The sequence below is a fragment of the Brachyhypopomus gauderio genome, chromosome 1 (genome assembly GCF_052324685.1).
Source record: "Brachyhypopomus gauderio isolate BG-103 chromosome 1, BGAUD_0.2, whole genome shotgun sequence".
Taxonomy (NCBI): domain Eukaryota; kingdom Metazoa; phylum Chordata; class Actinopteri; order Gymnotiformes; family Hypopomidae; genus Brachyhypopomus; species Brachyhypopomus gauderio.
Genome location: NC_135211.1, coordinates 40935916 through 40945344, shown reverse-complemented (window position 1 = coordinate 40945344; position 9429 = coordinate 40935916). Strand labels below are relative to the sequence as shown.

The window sequence follows — 9429 nt, the reverse complement described above, 5'->3', positions numbered from 1 at the left end:
AAAGTGCCACCAAGACGATCACAAACTGCGTAGGGCTTCAGCACAACTGTTTCCTCTGGTAACCACTGAGAGGCGACCATGGGCCAACAAACATGATGTGTGATGTGCTGAACAGAGTCAACATCAAAGCCCAAAGCAGACTTTAGCCCAGCCCAGCCCAAACAGAGCTGCCTGCTGCAGACAGCTCCGGGGCCAGGACACGCGCCTGTATGACCCTCCGGGGCCAGGCCACGCCCCTGTATGACCCTCCGGGGCCAGGCCACGCCCCTGTATGACCCTCTAGGGTCAGGACATGCCGCTGTCTGACCACCCGACGTCAGCGCAACATGCTTCGGAGGAAAAACAAAAGAGCCGTAGTCCGTCGGCTCAACTCCGTTTGGAACGGGACTGCGTCCTAACACTTGACGGCTTGAAGTGTGGCCTTCACGGTCCAGTGGCGCTCCTCGACACAGCGGTCTGAACGTGACTGAGTCAGGAGAGCGTTCTGTAAGGAACCATCGTTCTGAACAGCCCCCGCGAGAGTCGACCGGACCGCGGCGGGCGTGGAGAAGAGGCGGGAGGAAAACGATCACCCAGGCAACGGTGTTTGTCACGGCGTAACGAGGCGAGGCGCTGAAGGAGACACTAGTTCACATCGTTCACGTTCACGACTTTGTTAATACCTCCACCTGGCCGCTCGGTTAGCACTGTTTACTGCTTTGGAAAGGCAGTAACTTCCAACAGCTGATACAACAGCACTGCAATAAGAACTGACACAGAGAGAGAGAGAGAGAGAGAGAGAGAAGGAGAGAGAGAGAGATTGGGGCAAAGACAGAGTGAGAGAGAGAATTTAATTACAGCCAAATGGCCATTATTATTGTAGCTCACTGGGTAGCTATTCTTCTCTCTCTCACACCCACACACACGAACACAGTTCAGTGTCATGGGAGAAAAGTAATATTGGCAAAGACAGAGATGACAGAATTGAATGTGTCCAGTGGTGATAGTCGGGGGGTCAGAGGTTACACAGGTGTAGATATAATGTCTCCCCCAGGGTGAAGGGCACAGCACTTCAGAGCAATACAGCAGGGCAGATAGCAGAAACAAGGACCATAGGAATGAAGAAACAGCTGTGTGTGTGTGTGTGTGTGTGTGTGTGTGTGTGTGTGTGTGTGTGTGTGTGTGTGTGTGTGTGTGTGTGTGTGTGTGTGTGTGTGTGTGTGTTATTATGAGGTCCTGGCTACTGTAGCCAAACACATACACACAAACGCAGTGCCAAATAGTGGTGTAAAGTGGTTTACACAGACTAACGTCACCCAAACTCTGTGTAACTTTGACATACAGAATGTTTGAACATGTTCTGTGAATAAAGGATGGACATAGAGACATGGAGATTGTTTTATCAGTGACCGTGTAGTTCTTACTCTTTATCATAAATTGATTTGGGAGAATCTCTAATATAAGTACAAAGTAGGTAGTTCACGAATAAACATTTTATCACAGTCTCTGTTCGAAACAGCCAACACACAGCACACTATATACTGTACACTGGTCCCTGTAGTAGTATAGTATCCAATCATACTACAAGGTCACATTAATGTACGAAGGTTCTGCCCACCTGAGAAAGATTTTCCACCAACGCTGCATGATGGGACGCAGTACTCCATGAAGGTAGATCTGGTCACATACTGGAATATTTGCTAGGACCAGAACGTTATCCGGGTATCCTTCATGTAATGGAAACATTTATCAGTACATTGATTTGGGGTTAAGTCAGTACGCAGATAATATGTAGTAAACTATTTCAAAAACTCACCAGAAATTGAAAAAAGAAACTTGAGATGTGTTAAAATGTTAGCTAATGTTGGGATTTTCTTCTCCGGACCCAGACGGGCCCCAACACCACCCCGATGAACCGACTGGTTTTGACCGAGTGAACCAAGCAAAGTCTTGACACCCAAAGTTATTTTGCATTAATTTATATGGAATATAAATGAATACAATATAATAAAAGTATACGTGGTACAAACTCTTCAGTGCACTGGTGCTAGTTTGCCTAGGAATCTACCTAACCCAAGTGGATCTCAGCAGTGTCCAAGCGAAAAGCCTCTCGTGCTGGGCGATGTCCTTTCTTTCATACTCTCTGTCCATAAGTTTCGATTTGTTAAGTTTCGATAACTCCCCAATCCTGGCTGCTCTCCATGGAAATTCACCTGCTCCTCTTCTCCCAGCCTGTGTGCCTGGTTATCTAAAAACTGCTTGCTACACATCCTGCACTGAATAGGCCCCTTCTGTTCTCCTCAAGGCCACTGAGGCCTCCTTACTCCTGCTTTCCCACAGTCTTCCTGAAAAACACTAAATTGATACATTAAGTTATTAGCCTTTAAATTTCTTTTTTCTTACACTATCATTTAAAATATCCTTTTAGCTAACATGTTACAGTAGCTAACTCATTTTAAATAGCCTTTTAGCTAACATGTTACAGTAGCTAACTAATTTTAAATAGCCTTTTAGCTACCATGTTACAGTTGCTATCGTTTTAAATAGCCTTTTATCTAACATGTTACAGTAGCTAACTCATTTTAAATAGCCTTTTAGCTAACATGTTACAGTAGCTAACTATCATTTTAAATAGCCTTTTAGCTGACATGTTACAGTAGCTAACTATCATTTTAAAGAGCCTTTTAGCTAACATGTTACAGTAGCTAACTATCATTTTAAATAGCCTTTTAGCTATCATGTTACAGTAGCTAACTATCATTTTAAATAGCCTTTTAGCTAACATGTTACAGTAGCTAACTCATTTTAAATAGCATTTTAGCTGACATGTTAGCTACCTACCTAATTTGTAGTGTCACGGTGAGGCGGCCCCCTACCGGCCGCCTCTGTCCACAGCGGCTGTTGTTGTCGTTGTTTGGTGACGTCATGTGCGTCCCTCAGGTGGGCGGAGCCCGTGATCCGTCTCACCTGAGGGTCGTTTGTTTGCCTATATATGTCTTGTCTTTGTACCAGTTGACCGCTGGTCATTATATCCTTAATTTGGATCTATTGCACGGGTTTTAGGTTTGCACACTTTATATTAAACCACCCTTTTTCCCTGAGACTTGGCGTGATCGCTTCCTTTTTGTTGCTCACACCTGCCCGTCACAGAATGACCAGCCACCCTTCGGAAGCCGCCGAGTCTCTTTTTCTTTCTCCTTCGTTCGTGGTCATGTCTCGTGGTAAGTGTTTGTCTGCGTGGTGTTTTGTTTGAAGAGCTCCGCCGTGCTTTTGTGTTTTGTGTGTGTGTGTGTGTGTGTGTAGCACGGCGAGGACCAGGGCAGTCTGCCCTGAGACAGCTCTTCGTGTCCATTGTATGTTGCGGGAGTTTCGCCGTGCGCTTGTGTGTATGTGGCACGGCGAACACCAGGGTGTCTGCCTGGTGGACTCTCGTGTGTGTTTTGTATGTGTGTACGGGTGATGGACGTGTGGACCAGTGTGCGTGCTCGTTCTGTTCTATGTTGAATGTTTTATGTGTGACGCGGTTGCTGCTCGTCACTGTCGCCTTGCTCCCCGTGTGTCGTGTGTTTAATGTGGGGAGCGACTGCGGCTCTGAGCAGCGCGCGTCACTGTGTGTGTGTAAGCAGAGCGCGCATGTGATGGGTTCCGTCTGTCTGTTTGTACACCGTTTTTTGTTTGTCTAGTATTTGCGTGTGTGTTTTGTCCTAGCGTAATGTCAACTGTTAAATGTAATTCCACACATGCTCCTCCCCTTAAATGTGTGTTTGGGGGGGGACCGGCTGTGGTCCCGTGCCATGGGGTGTGGCACGGAGGGCGTCTCTCCCGAGGGAGGCCCTGAATAGGGTAGGGCGCGTTTGTGTTTCGTGTTTGTATATATGTATGTGTGTGGTGTGTGTGTGTGTGAGGTTGTGTTCTTTGTGCAGGTGCTTCTCCTTGGCAGTGTTCCTGGACCTTGTGGGGGTCTCCACCTGGCAGGAGCCCCCTTGTGTTGTGGGGTGACCGGAGCCCGGTCGTGAAGAGCCCCTCCCTAGAGGGCTGGGGCCCCCGGATGTTTGGGGACCATGGGGCTCCAGTCTGAAAAGCTCCTGCTGGGGATGGAGATCCTCCCTCCTGCCCGGGGTGACCAGGAGGCCCTTGGGGCTGCTCCCTAGCCCGCGTCGGGGGTGCTCTGGGCCTCGGTCTCTGGCGCTCCTGGGTTGGGTGGAGGAGTCCACCTTGAGATGAGAGGCCCCGGGAGGGGTTGGCTCCCCAGGAGGCTGGGGTGACCCCTAGCAGAAGGCAGGGGTCAGCTCTGGGAGGAGGTAGGTCCAGGAGGTGAAGTAGCCACGCCTTGGAGAGGTAGCCTGCACACCCACACACACACGAGGGACGAGAGAGGAGCCGTAGCCCCTCGTCCTCACACCATGGGGCTTACCAGCTGAATGCCGGTTAGGGCGTGAGGGCCCTGTGACCGACCGGGGCGTGGTTTTGTGTTGTTAACGGCCCGGCCGGTCCAGGGTCCCGCCCGGGGAGGTGAGCTGTGTAATGTGTTGTGTTTTATGTTTCAGCTCCTGGACGGCAGGAGGTGTGTTCCTGCCTGTCTCTGCCTTCCTGCCCCTTCATGTTTTGTGTGCAGCCGCTGTGTGCCACACACCCAGTGGAGGGGAGTGCGGCTTGGTGGGGGGGTCTGTCACGGTGAGGCGGCCCCCTACCGGCCGCCTCTGTCCACAGCGGCTGTTGTTGTCGTTGTTTGGTGACGTCATGTGCGTCCCTCAGGTGGGCGGAGCCCGTGATCCGTCTCACCTGAGGGTCGTTTGTTTGCCTATATATGTCTTGTCTTTGTACCAGTTGACCGCTGGTCATTATATCCTTAATTTGGATCTATTGCACGGGTTTTAGGTTTGCACACTTTATATTAAACCACCCTTTTTCCCTGAGACTTGGCGTGATCGCTTCCTTTTTGTTGCTCACACCTGCCCGTCACATGTAGGATTAATGTAGACCAGTGGGGAACCGTCAGGGCCCTCTACGCCCTCTCAGAGGGCCTAACATATTCTTAAAACAGTATATATTTAATTATCCAATTTTGTTTATCTACTTACAGTTTGACAATCGACATCTAAACAATTACAGAAATATAATCAAATAAAATATTCAACCGTGTCTATTCAATCTGTGTTGGAAGGTGAGGGGTTAAGTGGAAGCCTGTGAGCCTGTGTCTCCCCCTATCAGGACTGTGATGCCCGCTGTTCGTTTACAGAGGGCCTGGCAGTTATAATTCAGCACAATACCAGTTTCAAATGACAGTAAAATTGACCAATCATATCTTCCCTCTTAGTGGCTTAACTGTATGATAATTTCCGCCCGCTGTGGACGCTAGCTGTCGTTAGCGTACCACCGCTAGCTAGTTTCGATTCAGTGCTATGACGTCTTCATTTACATATTCCGCTTCCGAGAACCACGGAGCTGTGAAAACTTATTTTGTTTGGAAACTTATTTTGCTTAACAAGTTATCTATAGGGCAACGCCCCCTCTCGTAGCTGTCACTCTGGGTTCCCTCATGTCCGTGTTCCCTGCCTGTTTGTCCCGCCCTGCTTGTTTGTTGCCACGCCCCTGTGTCATTGTTATCACCTGTTCCTTGTTTCGGTTCTATGTATATAAGTCCCGTCATTCCCCAGTCGTGTCATCCGTGATTTTGTCTACTTCGTGCCTTGTGCCTTGTCTTCCAGTCGGATTGTACTTTGTTCTTCTGTTCGCTGTTTTACGTGAGTCTGCTCTGTGTTTCAGTTATCCGTTCCGTGTTTCCCCGTTGTGTTTAGTCCTTCCTGAAATGCCCATCTACCTTACCTGTTCTGGCTGCCCTCCTGGTTTGACCCACGCCTGTCCTTTCGACTCTGATTTTGGTATTCCCTTCATTAAATCTCGCTCATCTCAGCATTTGTGTCCGTCTCCTCGCTCCGTGGCGCAAGCCACATTACAGTACAACTGTTATTGTTTATTGCATTTCTAAAGCTATACTGTCGTCTCGTTTTTTTCTTTATTCTTTATTGCAGTTTATTAGGAGAGTATGTATTCGGCTGAGGGGGGGGGGGGGGGGGGGGCTAGCGGGCCCAGGTTTAATGGTCACGGTTCGCTACTGATGTAGACAATCTTAGTAAAATAATTTGGGTTGTCTTTGTTCTCAGGTAATAGTAATACTTTCACCAAGAGCTCCGTCAGCCCAATGTCTTCGGCCCTTGCCGCCTCACGGCGAACATCCCTTCAGTCTGTCAGCTCACACACACTACGTCGTCTTTGTTGTTTCTTTTTTCTATTTCCTGTTATGGCGAGCCAGAAGGTTTTCTCCTGTGCCTCTCAGGACGGTACTGTTGGCACCAAGGTCAGGCGTCCCACTCGCTGACTGGATCTTGCCTGTATGAAACAGTTATTTGCAGTTCCCTTGTAGGCAAAGAGCGCCCAGCAAACGCAGTCACGGCGCTTGCTTGGCTTGTACGACTTCAGGCGACTCTTTCCTTTGTAAGGAATTATTTGCTAATGTGCAGTGACATCTGTGGGAATGTAGTGCACGACCTTCGTCTCCAACCTCCATCTCATCTCTGTACGTCTCGTACTGTCCAAACATCACATTCAATATGACCTCATCGTGGGAGGCGACGCCCCTCAGGTAGAGCGTGTTTATTTCCATTAAACATACAGACATCATAAACACATAAACCTGCTCACGTATGGCTCATTCTTATTTTTCCACATTTTTTATAAGCTCCTGTTTAAATGGTTAAAGGCTTTAGTAAACATGTTGAGGCACATGCATACATGTTTTTGGCACCTATCTGCTGTGTGTCTCAGCACACGCCTGGTCTCACAGAACCTGAACACCAAAGTGTTTGGTCACATGTTGAAATTTTTATTGTAGGTTTATAAATATTTATTGAAATTTTCCCCTTTTCTGTTAACTCTCATTACAGGGCATTGTGTAAAATATCTTTAACCAGCCAAAAAGCCTCACATAAGGACAATAAATAAAACAATATTAGACAGTAATATGAAAAACTGCACTGAAATGTCTGTAGCAATTTTGCATGTGATTGTTTTAACAGTACAGCAGATACTACAGTTCGTTTTTAACGGCTTCATGTACCATAACATTACATCACCTTGACATACCAGAAAAGATAGATAACATGCTATGTCATTTCACTCCAAAAAGTGTCATAAACCTAATTTAAAAAAGAACTGTCTAATAAATAAGGATAAAAGGATTTCCATGGCTGTGTCCTGGGTCAGGTTGGTCTGGCCAGGTGTCCCTGATCCCTGTCACTGAAGATCAGAATCAACTAATACACCAAACAGTACAGTACACCAGCTGGAGCACGAAGGATAAATACACCACCCAGAACACAAAGAACCAAAATGCCAACCAAATAATTAGTACACCAACTAATACACCAACCATCTAAAGAACCAGTACACCAACTAATACACCAACCACCTAAAGAACCAGTACACCAACTAATACACCAACCACCTAAAGAACCAGTAGACCAACTAATACACCAACCACCTAAAGAACCAGTACACCCACTAATACACCAACCATCTAAAGAACCAGTACACCAACTAATACACCAACCATCTAAAGAACCAGTACACCCACTAATACACCAACCATCTAAAGAACCAATACACCAACTAATACACCAACCATCTAAAGAACCAATACACCAACTAATACACCAACCATCTAAAGAACCAGTACACCCACTAATACACCAACCATCTAAAGAACCAATACACCAACTAATACACCAACCATCTAAAGAACCAGTACACCCACTAATACACCAACCACCTAAAGAACCAGTACACCAACTAATACACCAACCATCTAAAGAACCAGTACACCAACTAATACACCAACCATCTAAAGAACCAATACACCAACTAATACACCAACCATCTAAAGAACCAGTACACCCACTAATACACCAACCATCTAAAGAACCAATACACCAACTAATACACCAACCATCTAAAGAACCAGTACACCCACTAATACACCAACCATCTAAAGAACCAGTACACCAACTAATACACCAACCATCTAAAGAACCAATACACCAACTAATACACCAACCATCTAAAGAACCAGTACACCAACTAATACACCAACCATCTAAAGAACCAGTACACCAACTAATACACCAACCATCTAAAGAACCAATACACCAACTAATACACCAACCATCTAAAGAACCAGTACACCAACTAATACACCAACCATCTAAAGAACCAATACACCAACTAATACACCAACCACCTAAAGAACCAGTACACCAACTAATACACCAACCACCTAAAGAACCAGTACACCAACTAATACACCAACCATCTAAAGAACCAGTACACCAACTAATACACCAACCACCTAAAGAACCAGTACACCAACTAATACACCAACCACCTAAAGAACCAGTACACCAACTAATACACCAACCACCTAAAGAACCAGTACACCCACTAGTACACCAACCATCTAAAGAACCAGTACACCAACTAATACACCAACCATCTAAAGAACCAGTACACCCACTAATACACCAACCATCTAAAGAACCAGTACACCAACTAATACACCAACCATCTAAAGAACCAGTACACCAACTAATACACCAACCATCTAAAGAACCAGTACACCAACTAATACACCAACCATCTAAAGAACCAGTACACCAACTAATACACCAACCATCTAAAGAACCAGTACACCAACTAATACACCAACCATCTAAAGAACCAGTACACCAACTAATACACCAACCATGTAAAGAACCAGTACACCAACTAATACACCAACCATCTAAAGAACCAATACACCAACTAATACACCAACCATGTAAAGAACCAGTACACCAACTAATACACCAACCATCTAAAGAACCAGTACACCCACTAATACACCAACCATCTAAAGAACCAGTACACCAACTAATACACCAACCATCTAAAGAACCAATACACCAACTAATACACCAACCATCTAAAGAACCAATACACCAACTAATACACCAACCATCTAAAGAACCAGTACACCAACTAATACACCAACCATCTAAAGAACCAGTACACCCACTAATACACCAACCATCTAAAGAACCAGTACACCAACTAATACACCAACCATCTAAAGAACCAGTACACCCACTAATACACCAACCATCTAAAGAACCAGTACACCAACTAATACACCAACCATCTAAAGAACCAATACACCAACTAATACACCAACCATCTAAAGAACCAGTACACCAACTAATACACCAACCATCTAAAGAACCAGTACACCAACTAATACACCAACCATCTAAAGAACCAGTACACCAACTAATACACCAACCATGTAAAGAACCAGTACACCAACTAATACACCAACCATGTAAAGAACCAGTACACCCACTAATACACCAACCATCT

The 9429-nt window shown here is 45.8% G+C and overlaps 1 long non-coding RNA gene across 1 annotated transcript; it reads right to left on the bottom strand.

Moving 5' to 3' along the window:
- Nucleotides 1-622: 622 nt before the first annotated feature.
- LOC143520757 (uncharacterized) lies at nucleotides 623-2336 on the bottom strand. The gene is made up of 3 exons (XR_013132576.1): nucleotides 1796-2336; nucleotides 1598-1706; nucleotides 623-749 (listed from the first exon to the last, which is right to left on the bottom strand). It is a non-coding gene; the product is annotated as an uncharacterized LOC143520757 (long non-coding RNA).
- Nucleotides 2337-9429: the final 7093 nt, after the last annotated feature.